Raw genomic sequence first — 15,428 nt, forward strand, 5'->3', positions numbered from 1 at the left:
GAAATTTCAATGACTGCTTTAATTTAAAACATGGCAATTTACAGTTGCATTGTTATTTTATTTTATTGTACCTAGGGGTAGAGAAAACCAACAATAACATAAAAATGGACTTGTTGCTGGCACATTCATTTCCTCATATTGTTATGATGTATAAGGTGCTGGGGTACAGCTTCCTAGCACGCTTCTAACATATTTTGTATTTTGGTACCTACAACTTGATATGATGGGATAAGATGACACACACCATTTTATGCACATTTCACATTTGAGGTCAATACATTTTAAGATTTTTTAAGGCATTGAGATGCAAACAGCAAAAATAAATATCTACTGATAACACAGTAAATTTAAGGGTCGTCCCCCCCCCCCCCCCCCCCAATTTATAATATTGACTCTTGCAAGTTTTCATTTTACTGGGTTTGTAGGATTTTAATTCAACTAATATTATATTTTTTGTTGATGCAATTTTTTGCAACTTACAAAATATTACGTTTTTTACATTTTTACTGTTCCTCTGGATGTAGCGTGTACTGTTTATTTGGGACTGTATTTAGATAGCAGCAGTGGTTTTGTAGCAACACTGACACATTTCAATAGTTCTTTTGAAATGGGTTGGCCACAGAAATTCCCATTATCGCATCTTCTGAATTACAACCAAGAGGTTGCTGTGAATGGTTTTTCCAGTTCAGTCGCTCATTTTTTAGAGCTATGACCATGGCATTAACCTTGGTTAACCACACCTTCTAGTAATTATCCATTCACATATTTTTTTATTTACTTTGCTAAAAAAAACAACAAAATGAAAAATAGTCAGGGGCAAAACAGATATGTCACCACAGGCCACAAAAAGAATATCCACCTTAAGTCGACAAGGAAAAGAATCTAATTTTTCACTGTTTCATTTTATCGAAGTAGACACAGCCTCACACTGATCTGAAACACCTACACGGGAGGCATTTACTCATTGCTTTCTCTCCCCCTTCTCTTTTCAAGTTCAATTATGCGGCCGTTTCTCACCAATATTATCACCACCCTAAATTCATCATTTAGGACTAAAGCTGAAACTGTGAGGAGTTGTGCTGCCATTTTTCTTCTATCCGCAGTCAGGCTCTGACCACAAATGTACAGCTGTCAAAAACTTTCACCTATAATTAACAGTGCTGTCTGTAAAAGCAACTGAGAGATAAAAAGATTTCACCTCACAGACTGTGCTGGGGAGAGGTAAATCCCCCTTCCACCATACTTTTAGTTTCATGTATCTAAGTCAATTTCTTTTGGTTATGTAAAATCAAAACATAATTTCAACCACCGAAGCATTCGCAGGCAGCCTTAGTGAAGTACCGCAGTTTATTTCAATGGTGCTTTTTTGGAAGCGTTTTTCAAATTAATATTTGACATTCTGCAGACATTTAATTGCTTCCTGTAGTTCTGTGAGTGACAAATGAAACAGCCATCAAGCTCTTAAGTCATCAAAGGACTTTTTATTCCTTTTGTGGTGACTTGGAAACATTAATTATGAACATCTGAAATAAAGAATGTCTTTATTTCTTTCTGCATCTTACTTGCGACAGGCAACATTTCTACCTGCAGTACATAAGCTTAAATGTGGAGACACCATCACTTTAGAAAAGCTAATCTCATGCAGCATAATCAAGTATACTTTCTCACAGATTCTCTGAGAGCAATTTCCATCTGCACAAAAGATGTATCTTGAATTTTAGATAAGTGAAAAGAGGAGAGGATCTACAGATTTATACCATCTTGTAAAGTTACATAAGCCACTCTAGGCTCATGACATACTTAAATAAGCAAGGTTATGTAACAGCTCTATAACTGCACTTTACCATTGAATAGCAAAGCAAATTAAGTAGGTGCACAGGAATTTACAAGTGAAGCAAAACATTGTACCAGATTCCTGCTTTTGTTCTCCGTGTGCATTAAGCTGTGTTTTCACATAAAAAAATAAAGGTACAGCTGTAAAGTATTTCCCCCACTGCTGATGACTCACAGGAAGTTAAAGGGAAAAGTGAAAAATAAGTCAAAGCTGCACAAACAGAGCACGCACATGCACAGGCACACGTGCACACAATGTTTCTGTTAAGTTTATGCGAGACGCAGACAGATTGGCTGTGTGTTGTACCCATCTACTAAAGGAGAAAGGGGTGTGGTTTTAAGAGCTGGAAGAAGTTATTTATCACTATGGTGTGTAACCGTGCCCGCTTACAAATTCAGAATAGTGGCTGTTATGAGCAAAGCCTTTCACCGAGTCATTAATATTTGACAGAAAACATGGCTTTTTTATCAGACGAACATTTTTACCATTTCTTTTCTCTGCACTGATGTGAACCTTGTGTTACGGTGCATTACAGGGTTTTGCTTTTATCTTGCTTGGCTATGTTACCGCATCAGCCACGCACCTCGATGTATCCAGCTCCTTCCCTCTTAGATCATGAATTGATAGTTTTTCCTCCTGTTAAAGGCAAAAAAAACCCCCACCTCCTCTACCATTTACCAATACATCTTAATTATTCCAAACAACTGTTTAAGTACTGTCAGTTAATCATTGCAGCATGTGATAATTTGTATATCGCGCTTCACATATGACGAACATGGCAGTTATACTGAAGACAGATGCAGCCGTGTGAATAACATTCCAAGGTCATGTTTTCTAATAGCTCATCTAATAACTCAATGAGAACTCATTTCTATTTGGATTAATACACTACATGCTATACGCACTCCACAAACACACTAAACCTATGCGCTATAATATAAACTGTATTAGAGCACTTCAGTTTGTCAACAAGACAAACAAAACAAATTGCATTCACCCGTGTCAGATTTACAAAGATCAGAGGGTTTCTTCCCATACCAGCCGAAGTCTGGAAGCTGCTCGGGCGCCAAGGCGCCTTAGTCCTCGCCAGCCTGTTCAATAGCATCATCAGAGACGGGACCGTCCCAGCAGCCTGGTCAACCAGCATAACGGTGCCCATCTGGAAAGGGAAAGGCGATGTGGCTGAATGCTCCAACTACCGCCCGATCCGACTCCTAAGCCATACCATGAAGGTTTTCGAACGGATCATCGACGCCAGGATGCGAGAAATTGTCAACTTAACGCCCAACCAATGTGGCTTTGTCAGGGGGCGTGGCACGACGGACGCCATCCATGCTGCCCGCCTGCTTTTGGAGAAGCACCGAGAGAAGTCCAAGACCATCCACATGGCCTTCCTTGACTTGGAAAAGGCGTTTGACCGTGTCCCACACGACCTCATCTGGCACTCCCTGCGATCACATGGAGTTCCTGAAGCCTACGTCAACTGGACAAAGCTCCTCTACCGACAAGTCACCAGCGTGGTCAGAAGCCCAGTGGGAACATCGCCGCCCTTTAACATCAATGTGGGCGTCCACCAAGGCTCGGCACTCTCCCCGCTGCTCTTCATCCTTTGCATGGACACTGCGACGGCGGATCTCCAGTCACCCCATCCCTGGACACTTCTCTACGCCGACGATGTCTTCCTGGCCGATGAATCGCGAATAGAACTGCAATACCAAACGCAGCAGTGGAAGACTCGCCTAGCTGACTTCGGCCTGAGGCTCAACACCAACAAGACCGAATACTTAGAGGCTGGCCCCCAGACCGACGGCACGATCAGCGTCGATGGAGAAAATCTGGCGAAAGTACCTCATTTCAAATACCTCGGATCGATGATCAGCAATGACGGCGATATCCTACTAGATGTACGAGCCAGGATCAACGCAGCGTGGATGAAATGGCGCCAAGTCACCGGCGTCCTGTGTGACCGAAGAATGCCCAATCGCCTCAAGTCAAAGATCTACAAGAGTGTAGTGCGCCCCGTCGCCCTCTATGGATCCGAGTGCTGGCCAGCCACCGCAAAGCACGAACAAGCCCTTCACACGATGGAAATGCGGATGCTGCGATGGTGCCTAGGCCTGACACGATGGGACCACATCATGAACACCGACGTTAGAAAGAGGATGGGAATCGCGCCAATCACTGATAAGATGCAAGAAGCGAGGCTGCGGTGGTACGGAGCGATGAGAACTCAGTGGTGAGAACAGCACTGCGGCTCAGCCCCCAAGGACGTCGACCTAGAGGCAGACCAAAGCGGAGATGGATGGACCGAATCAAGGACGACGTGAAGAAGATCGAAGCCGATCTGACCGACGCCCTTGACCGACCCAAGTGGAGACGACTTTGCAGAAAAGCGGACCCTGCAACCGAGCGGGAAAAACGCTAGGAGGAAGAAGAGGGTTTCTTCCCATTTCTAATGTCTGACACCGGTTCTAGCTTGACATAACAATAAAATAAACACACCCCGTTTGGCTGTGCATGCAATCTATGGATATTATTATGTGCAATGAAATGGAAGATTTAGAAAAATTGAAACATACTTTTCCTGTAACTAACTGGGGAAATTGATTAGGCATATTTAAATGAAAAGAGGTGCAGAATCTATTCTGCATAAGATCACATAACTGTAATCCTATATTCTACAGTGTAAGCTGTGTCATAATATATAACTATAGATGCATCTTCATCACATGTTTATTCCAAAAACTATGTATCTATACATTACCAAAGTACAATATCTATAATAGTATTATCCTTTATAATGTGTACATGTTGTCTTGATGCATGCTCAGGCATACAAGCAAAGAAATCCTAGATTCTGTTTATCTGTATGGAACATTTTCAGTGGGAGAAACATTGTATCACTCATCACAAAGAGTTCTATGGTTTTTTTTCCTACTGAAACTATCTGGATGTTTTCAGTTCGAGAAAAGTTTGGGGAGAAACTTCTACAACTTGCACTCCTGGTGCACTGTATGTAATGTTTCTCCCACTGAAAACATTATATACAAATAAACAGAATCAACTTTCTGGGATGTGATTTAAGATTCTTTACCTTACACTGAAAGCGATTGTAGGACTCTCTGACTGTAGCTGTTGTCTTTTATGTTATGCGTTTCCCTATATTTCATAGTTCCCAAAGAAGTGACCAGCACAAAACAGGAAATGATAGCCACAGTTATAGTTATGGCCACAAAGGCTGTATAGGGAAGAAGTCAGGGTGATGTGATCGTTGAGAAAACATTGTACTTTAATGCAGGAGAGTTAAAATGTCCAAATTCACTTACTGAAAAGATTCAAATGAAACAGACATCTTTTGCTCCTGGAAAAACTAATGCTCTATTCATACCTTTTGCAAGATTTGAGATCTGTATGATTCAAAGTCTGATGTCATCAAGTCTTCGGATGAACCGAGGTATAAATTTTACATGAATAGATACAATTGTTTTTATATATAAAACCACATAATTCAATTACCAGAGCACAAAAATATGATCTGATATGATGATAATGACAAAGGACTGGGAATTAAGGGATTTATATTACAATTGTATCTGTTTACTTCCCATTCACTAAAAAGTTTATATTATAAGGAAAATACTTGAAATACAGATTTGGAAACTGAAATTGGAAGTCTCCATTAAAAGCTCATTGCAAACGAGCTTGTGCCACCAGTGAATACACAGGTTAGAATAGCACACTTTAACTGATGAATGTGAACATAAGTCCTGCAAAGTTAAACTGTTATTATAAAGATAAACCAGACATATGCTTTAAATACACAGAGGCGAACGAAATGCTTCCTCACTGTGATTGGCTGCCTAGAAGACATGTAAGGACATTATTTCAAAAGAAATGTGGTTATTTCAATAGACCTTAAACCAACTTCTGGTTGGTTTGCTTCCAGAAAATGGCAATTATAACAATAACTGTTGCAATGTTAGAATAGAATAGCATTTTATTGTTATTATTCATGTACGACAAAATTGCAGGTGCTCTGCACCAACTGTGCATGGAATAAAAATCTAAATAGTAGGACGGCTGGAATAAATAACAGACAAGAGGAGTATATACAAAACAGGAAAAGGGCACATAATAGAAAGGCACACAATAGAGGACACAGTGCTTGTTATAGTCTTGTTGTTGAAATAAGACAAAGATGTTTGTTGCAAGTATGTAAACATTTAGTATTTTGTCTTTGTTGAAAGAAAAAACACAGATATGTTTAAAATGCCTTCAGCTTTAATTACATTAATATTTTAGCTGAGAGTACAGGTCTGTACCTACACATCCTATTTTAACACTTTCTACACCAGAGTATTGTTTTAAACTTTACAAGGGGCTCATGAATCAGTAATACATTCTCCCAGAATGACATACAGTACATGTTCATTGTTGTGGCTCAGTAGTGAACTGGACATCTGTAAGAATTACTGGATACACGAAGTACAAAGTACGATTAATAGATTTGTCCAAAATCTGAACATAGTAAACATGGTGCTAAGTTGGAGCTCATTTATGGTAACTATGGAGATAATCCTGTATGATTTCCTCTCAAACGTTTCTTTATTCTACTTTAACTAGTTGTCAAATATGGAAACATCCTAAATGTATGTCAAATAAATAAATATAATAATAACACATTGAAGAATAAATATTTATTGCCACCGAGCTGCTAGCCACCTAGAAAATGCTTTGGCAAACCTTGTTAAAAGTCATCTTTTAAACTGACAGAGCAACCAGAAGCCCCTTTTTACCACATCTAAAGTGTTACTAATGGTTGTGATATGATTCTCTGTATGCTCTATTTCAGCTCCGATACTTTTTCCACAAGTCCAGTGTTTTGTTTATGTATGTACCCGCTCACATTTGTGGCACAGTATGACGAGGTGTGAGAGCATTTTTTACTTGGTTCATCTGGCATTTCAAATTGCACACCGAGAAGAAAGCTTCCTCGGATTTCACTGACATATCCAAACTAAGGAACTTAAATGTGCCAAATGGATCGCACAGGATAAGTAAGTAAAGTCAGTTGCATTTTAAATATGAAAGATTTTTTTCATTACGTATTGTGAAATAACACACTGTTTGTTAATCAGATAGCTAAGCTTGTATCACTATACAATAATGAATCTTTTCTCTCATCTATAAGACAAAAATATATACTGATTACAGCAAATTAAAGTCTAATGCTCATATCTAGTCAGCAACAAGCTCACTGTAACTATGCTTTCAGCCTTTTATTTCCATCTATAATGCGCACAGGTGCAGCTTAATTCGATTGGAAGATGTTGCTCTGGTTATACACAAATAATTCACTTCCCTGTTACCAGCAAAGTCGTTGTCATGGAGATGATGAGGCTTATATAAGCTCAAATGTATTTTTGTTCAATACAAGTGTATTGTCTTTACTGTGCTCATTTCATTATGATTTGTTTATACCCACACATATAATGGCAAATTGATTCAACAGTCTCTGTCTTTTCCAGCCAGGCACAGCAATGCAAAGAGATACACTTAAAAATGAATGTTTTTTTCTCTTTTTTGTTCTTGTTGTTGTTTTTCTGGATGGCTAGTAAGGCGTAAGGGATCTGCTCTCAGTCAAAGCCATTTTATACCATCTGCAAAAGTTGATAACTGGCATTTTGTATTTTCCCTCAGTATCACTTTTATCTGCATCACTGTCTCACTCAGAGCTACAGCTTTGATATTAAAATCACAGACGTCTGGTTTTGTGAAAAAAACAATGAATGATTATAGTTCTTACCTTTCAGCCAACTATGCAACAGTGATGGAAAAAGATCTTCCAGTGGGAGGGGTGTCATTCACCTCACCTTTAACCTCGTGGCTGTGTATAGATCCAGCACCTACCAGCTTTCAGCAGAGGATTAAACAGCTAATGACAGAGAAGTGCTGTGATTGACAAGTTAAGGTTTCCTTCCTCGTCAGAAGGGCCTTTGTGTTTGTCTCTTGCCCATTTCTTCCCAGAACTCACATTTCACATTCCACCGTGACTTGAACAATTTCTAAATTTCTTCATTGTGAAATAGCTACAAGTGAATCTGAAGCTACTCTATTCACACCTTAAAAAAAGCCTTTACATTGAATTATGAATAAGTCTTATTTAAAGTCATCACACTGCTGTTTGTCTGCTTTGAACCAGGTTTTCTCACATTGCATGTCCACTGTTCATCAGTGCAGCAAACATCTACAGTCTACTGCAGTCATCGTCTCAGATGAGGGAATTTTCAGCCCCAGTGAAACATGTGGGAGTACGTATTTACTGTATATTTATTTTAAGCCTTTGACTGTATTTGAATTGAAAGAAGGGCTGTTGGTGGTGGGTATCAACACTTGTAAAACTAAAACAACTTCAGACAAAGGATTTTGAATAACCCTGTTTAGATATGATTTTGTCTGGAGAGCCCCTAGTACATTCAAAGCTAGCACTCCTGCTTCACTGGCATACATGTAGCGCTGTACGGACATTCTAAACATTTTGACAGCTAAGAAAAAACACAATGCAGGATGTGAAGGCAGGTCAAAAAATGAAGTGATCCTCCTACTAATGTTCCTGTCATATGTTCTAAAATGTATGGCGTGTAAGTTAGCGTTACATCAATAGAAACTGACAGAGAATAATAGCATGAAGAGCAAAGCTGGAAGGACTTGTCTGTCTGTCTCTCTCAGTCATCTGGACCAACCTGTCCACAATCACAGCCTCTTAGAAGATTTGCTACTGGTTGGGGAATTTGTAGCCGAGCGATGCGTCAGGGGTTGTCATATAAAATGTAAGTGCTTTCCCCCTGAGTAATTTAATCACAGACTTTTATGGAGGCATCAGGCAGCACATTGAAAGACAGAGTGAAAGATCTGTAATTGGCATTCTTTCATTCAAAGTAATATATGGAATATGTGGTATAATTACAGCTCCGGTAATGGTCTGAGGATGACTGAAATGCTAACGCGTAGCGATTGGTTTAATGTGTGTTCATCAGGGGGAATTTGCACCATATTGACTTGTGACTTTCCTTGGTGGTATTTCATTTGGACTAGTCAGACATTACGGTGTGGCTTTCCTAAACGCCCATCTACTCATCTCAGACTTTGGAACGGTGAAAAACTTTGGCTTCTTAATAAGTGAAACTTAGCAGAAATCTGAGTGAAAAATAATGTGAAAAAATGAGTAAGATGTGTGGGTGATGTCTGAGATTAACTCGACCATCAGCATAAAGCTCCTGAATAATCTGAAAACCCACTTATGCGACCGTGCTATTTGAATAGATACTTTCATTTCACCGTCTGCTTGACGCGAAATTTGATGACACCTTTTTTGTGGCAAAGTTTACGGCCAATATTTAAATTTGAGCATTTAAATGAACAAAGTACAAGACAACTGATTAATGGCTAGTATATATTTTAGGCAAGCCTCATATTTAAAAATAAAATACATTTTATGTTTCTCTGATAGCTTACATTAGACTTACATTTACAAAGTTCTTCATATCTATACAAATATATATTTTTTGATATTTATCTTTTCCGTTTTCTTCTTTTTAAAACGTAAAGCATAAGATTAAGCGCTTACCTATTTTTTTCTTAGTTAATTACAATAAACAAAATGTTACGAAACTTTATGTGTGTGGGATTACCTTCACTACACCACAGTAATGCCTTGTTTATGATAAACTGTAGATGAAACACTAACACATTGTGGCGACACAAAAATAATTATTTACTGGAAACCAGGCGGTTCCTTGATGGCTTGGGAGTTAACACACTGCATGGTACATGTTTACGGTACTTTGGGCCTTTCCATTCGCATCAGCCCTCTCATTTCTCTGTTTCTAAGCTAAACCAATCAGGTGGATCTGCTGCTCCACACAACCTCTGTACCGCACATGTGTGTGTTTGTGTGGGTGTGAGTGCGCGTGGCAATATAAAGCCAGTTAGTGGTGGTTTATAGATATAACGGTTTATAGGTTTATAGAACGTTTCCATAAAAAATTTTTTATTTGTGTCATGTAACATCATCTAAATGAGCTCCAGAACTGTCTTGCAAATATACAAGTAAGAAGAATGCATTTTGCCTCATAATTAGCAGTGTAATGTAACCTGAGGATGGTGTCACCCAAACATTCAGAAACATTAGGTGCAGTCACACTTTCCATCATCTCATTTATCAAGAAACAATACTGAAATAAGATCCAGGTTGCAGGAGAGAAAACGTGAATGAGACATGAGGGGAGAAAGGCACAGAGAGAGTGTTGGAAACAGAAGAGGACAATGTTCCACAATCCTCAGATAAACTCAATGTGACAAGATGGTTACTTTCTCCCTCTGCTGTGACAGTTAATTTTGGACTAGGAAAAATGTCAAAAATGTTTAGCTGCGCTTGAGCGGAGTTAATTACAGAGCCCAAGGCAACTCAAACTAGGGCTGCTAATGGCCCTGACTTACAGATAAAGCTCCATTAAACAAGACTATTTTTTTAGCCACTCATCTAATTTACTTAAAATCAAACATTTTGGCAGCAGCAATTAGATTGTCACTGTTTAGGTTCGAATTTTTAAGCTGCCATTAATCTGATTAATGCTTCATCTTGTTTGTAATCATTAAAAAAGACACACAAACCCTTTATCCTCTGGAAGTAGAGCATTGTGTACAATGTTATGTGACAGATGCATGAGAAACGAAACTACGTACGTGCAAAGATATATTCAATGCTAGTTTGACATTCATGCTCTAAACTGTCACCACTTGACATTTAGACCCTCTGACCACCTATTAAACAGTTGCTCTCGTGTTTCTGCCTTTCTCTCTATCTCTTTGTTTCTTTCCTTCCTTTGAGGTCAGCGAACCACAGTGTTAGTGTTTTCAAGCCGCTCTTACATATCTTTGTGGTTGCATCACTTCCTTCTCACAGGTCCCTTTCGGCACTGCTGCACTGACACGTGAAAGTCTATGAAACAGCAATCAAGACATCGGTAGCACAGAGGCCAGAGCCAAGTGAACCCAGTCCCAGAGATCGGGACCCAGAGATGGCCCGTGAAATGAGTTGGAGTTGGAAAACCACCGGAGGGATATGCCACGCTCTACTGCCAATTTCACTATCATAATCAGCCTCAGCTTATAGAGTGATATTATAAGCCTGGCTATTTTCGCTGACACTTTTGCTCCTTTTTTCTTTTTTTGGCGCAGATGATAAGGAAGATGATACGATTTATGCAGCGACTGAACTGTAGATTCTGCAATAAAAAAAAATAAAGAATGAAGCTGTTGATTCGAACTCACAAATATCTGCTACGAGCTTGATGCCTGGGTAATGAGTGATGGTGAAGAACTTCATTACATAAGCATATGTGTCTCAAGTAAAAGACTTGACAAAATAAGTTGTCATCAAACCATCAGCAGAGTCCTTCTAAAGTTTGAAAGGGCGCCCATTAACCAAGGCCAAATTGAATCCAGATGTTGTCAAGAAGGTTATCGCTCTAAAATAAATGTTGTCTCAGCATGTTGATATGCTTCTTATACTCCTATAAAATATAATTATGCAACCACAACAAAGCCACTCAAGTTAATGAACCAACAGAAGTCTTGGTCTTCCTGTGGATCTTTTTAATCGATGTGGTTGCTTTGCTAAAACCTCCACGTTTTCTGTCTCACTGGCCATATGTCAAAAAGGGAATCGAAAGCTTCAAAGAAGGTGACAGGGTTTTAGATTTCTGCAACAGTCTCTTTTTTTAAGTGGGGCTTATTATAAACCAAATCTGCACTTAAATGAATAAATCATAGCAGGTAAAGTACAGCTTATGATTTCTCACTTTGTTTTTATTGCTGTAGGATGAACTGTAGGATGAACTGATTTCTCAGAATTACCCGAAGCCATGCGGCTGACATATCAGAAAAACCCAAAACATCATCATGCAGTCCCTTTTATCTCAGGATCTGATTTATGTACACCACTACAGTAGCTAGTCACATGACACGTGGACTAGTGGCCTGATTTTTTTACTATACCCAAAAAGGAAATGGTGAACTTACGGAAATAATGAGATTCTTGAATCCACATCAGAATAAAGCACCCATTAACCTAAGGAGACATAGTAAGTAGTAACTAATTAGATTTTGGTTGGTGCTAATTGCGTCTTCTATTGGGCAGAAGGAGATTTATGGACATTAAGGAGGTCAACCTGATGAGTTTTGTTCTGATTTAACAGCGACTCATTATTAACTTGTTCCCAAGTTATTTATCATGATTTATTATTTACTAGAGATCTTTCTCCAACATTTGGTTTGTTAATTCTTTAATTCCTGAGGATTTTGCTTAGTTTGTATGAATACTTTGTCTTTGTTCTAGATGCAAAAAGCAAATAGGCATACGCCATCGACAACTTTGATTTCATTGAACTGACCTTTCAAAATGTAGGTCACTATGTTTATACCCTGTTCAGAGACCACTATGAGCAATTCTGTGATGGTGTTATTTTTGTGACTGTTATTGAGTTTCTTTATATGTATTTAATTTTCATATGCAACATGTTTCAAAACACATCTGGATGTATTTACATGAATGCATACCTGTTTGTAGAATGTTTATTTTTATCAGTTGTACTTTTAATTGTATGCTTTGTTTATGGGGAAGTTTTGCTGTTTAAAGAAATTTCAGATTTTAGATAATATACTGCACCCTTTCTTCCCTCTTTATTAACCAATTTGGTACCATTGGAGGTACTGTGAAGAACCAGTTATATATTTATATACTGGACTGCATATATATACTGGATTGCAACCTAAGTACCAACCCCATGATTCTTTAGCCTGTAGCATCTTTAGCTATGATAACTTTAAGTAATAATTTTTTGTATGACTTTACATGTCCCATTTCTTTGTGGAAGATTTTAGTCCATTCTGCTACACAGCGTTACTTTGGTTCATTGAATTTTGCAATCATTCATTTATACAGAGCTTTTTAAAGGTCCCCCCACAGCATTTCAGTTTGGTTAGGGTCTGAGCTTTGTTTCATTGCAACACCTTGATACTTTTTTATTCTGTTTTAGATCTGGTTGTTGTTGCACAAAACAATTTCAGCTAAACTTTAGCCGTCGGACAGATGGCCTGACATCTGACTATAGAATACTTTGGTATACAGAGAAGTTTATGGTCAACTCACTGCAATGTGGCTGCAAAATGAACCACAATCAACACCAATCCACCTCTGTGTTGCTGTGAGGTGTTTTTTTTATCTGATATGCTGGATTTGTTTTTTATCAAACGGGGCACTGTGAATTACCTCCAAACATCTCAGCTGTGGTCTCTTCTGTCTAAAGGACATTGTTCCAGATGTGTTGTAGTTTGTTCAGATTTAGCGTTGCAGACCGCAATGCTGCCATGTTTATTTTTAAGCAAAGAGGTTTTCTCCTGGCAATCCTTAAAAACAATCCATACCCATTTAGTCTTTTTTTCTAACTTCCTAACTTTGACCTTTAACATGCTAACTGAGGCCTGTGGAGTCTGAGATGTAGGCCTTGGATGTTTTGCAATTTCTTTGAGCATTGCATGGCCTGAACTTAGGGTGCATTTGATGTGATGTTCACTCCCAGGAAGACTGTGCTAATACACTCCTGAATACTCCTGACCAACAAAGTGCCAAAACATTTGCTTTTATAGAGGCGCTCACACTATACTGATGATCATTTAATCCTGTGTTTTCAATTAGCAGCATCTGGCTGCTACATACTCTTTTAATTCCTGTGGAAGTAGTAAGTGTGTACTTAGTTTTTTTTTACAAGAATTGCATAGAACCCTGTGAAAACTTTATTTTTCACATCACTAAAATTCTCCCAGACACTTTTTTGAAGTGTTTTTTTTTCTAAAGCTTCACTGTGAAGAACCACTTTCAGTTCCAGTTTGCACATTTGTTATGTATACAAAATGTCAGTCAGTTTGGCAGTGGTACTAGGTTCCAGATTTGAGTTTGGAGTTTTGGTGTTAGGTTGACACATTTGGAAGTTGTTTCTTTAGTAGCATTATTCCAAAATTTCTCTCACTATGACAGTATCTGCTGCACCATACACAGATCTTTTTTTTCCCCAACTTCAGTGCACTTCATTTATGAAAACTTTTAGGCTTTTAGAAAGATGAAAACATCCCGTAACATTTTACTGCAAATAATATTGTCACAGTACTTTATAATAAAAGTAAATCTCTAAAATCTTCTAAAGGTTAGTCAGTTCTGAAATTCCTAACACAGAAAAGGGTTTTAAGTGAACAGCATTATGCATTTAGAAAGAATATCTATGCTAGATCACCACTTGTCTGTTATATTGAATACTACAGTAGGAGACCTTTGAAAAATCTGCATATACATAAATAAGCTGTGTTCTTTAATACGTCTCTGTGTTAAGAATGTCCTTTCGTAATATAAATCTTCAACATATTGCATAGATCTCTCAGCCACAGCCAGTGGTCTTCATTCACTTTCAAACACATCTGCCTTTGGTATGAATATGGCTGTCAGTCCCATGAAGACCATCACAATAGAACACACTCATTATTGTTGTATTGCATTGTGCTTCAGCAGCAAGCGAATACCACCCTTGACTAATTTTCTGTTTGTATCAAGAAACAAAAGCTCTTCGAATCTCCCCATGGGCTCTGGAGTGGCTTTACTGCACATCAAACTATGCTAATTACCTTTTGCATGATTAATTGGACCAATTAGAATTAGTAGAGGAAGAAGATGATTCTTGGCAAGGTGCGAAACATTAATTAGTCATAAAAAACGTTTATTAGTGTTCAAATTTAATCTAGCAGAACACAATGGGATTAGGAGAAAAAGACAGTTAATAAGTAGCGTGTTCAATCACTCTTAGCTGCAGATGAAATAATGAATGTCACTGCTTACGCTGTGCTCGCTCAAACATGCACACACAGACAACCTCCGTCTCTTACCAAAGCTATTGTACTGTTGGAAAACACCCATCTTCATCCGTCATACAAAGTGGCAGTTGTAACACAAACATTCCCACTCTGATTGATGAGTCAAGACCATACAAGCGACTTATACACAGTAATCCTGTATAAGATTTATGGCCTGAAGATGATGCATTAGAAAAAAAAGAAAAAAGAAAAGAAATTTGCAATAAAAGAATCAACAACAGCACCAACAGTTGCAGCACCAGCAACTAATGGCGATTTAGCTGTGGCAGCATTTATAATGGTATATGGCATATGTAATAACAGCATTGCGTGACAGTACTTCACATGCTATGTAAACCATGGGAAATGACAGCTGCAGGGCAGTTGTTTATGCTGATGAGAAAACAAGCAGGTACGTTATGGGCAGTGAGGAGTGTGTGGGTGTTTCCTCACATTTTGCACACTGATGCAATAAAATAACACAGAGTGGCTTCACATCGAGCAACACCTTGGCCTGTAAAAAAATCTGCAGGCACGCATGTATAAATAGTTGTTCAGGGCTGATCACAGCACCATATCACTCTGTTGCAGATCAAGGTTTGCGACTATATTTTCGATGTAGCTCAAAAAATGC

At 38.5% G+C, this 15,428-nt stretch overlaps 1 protein-coding gene and 1 long non-coding RNA gene across 2 annotated transcripts in view; one reads left to right on the forward strand and one right to left on the reverse strand.

Annotated features, from left to right (window-relative positions):
• The window catches only part of tox2 (TOX high mobility group box family member 2), a 105,263-nt gene extending 97,518 nt beyond the window's left edge, over window positions 1-7,745 (reverse strand). Inside the window, exon 1 of the mRNA XM_042223976.1 lies at window positions 7,641-7,745. The gene's annotated coding sequence lies outside the window, so the exon portion shown is untranslated. The remainder of the gene's footprint in view (window positions 1-7,640) is intronic.
• On the forward strand, window positions 6,738-15,428 carry LOC121815059. Its single transcript, XR_006054753.1, has 3 exons — window positions 6,738-6,891; window positions 7,648-8,145; window positions 10,800-15,428. It is a non-coding gene; the product is annotated as an uncharacterized LOC121815059 (long non-coding RNA).

This window comes from Haplochromis burtoni, unplaced genomic scaffold, assembly GCF_018398535.1.
Source record: "Haplochromis burtoni strain Fernald_Lab_line unplaced genomic scaffold, NCSU_Asbu1 Contig_125, whole genome shotgun sequence".
NCBI classification, from domain to species: Eukaryota; Metazoa; Chordata; class Actinopteri; order Cichliformes; family Cichlidae; genus Haplochromis; species Haplochromis burtoni.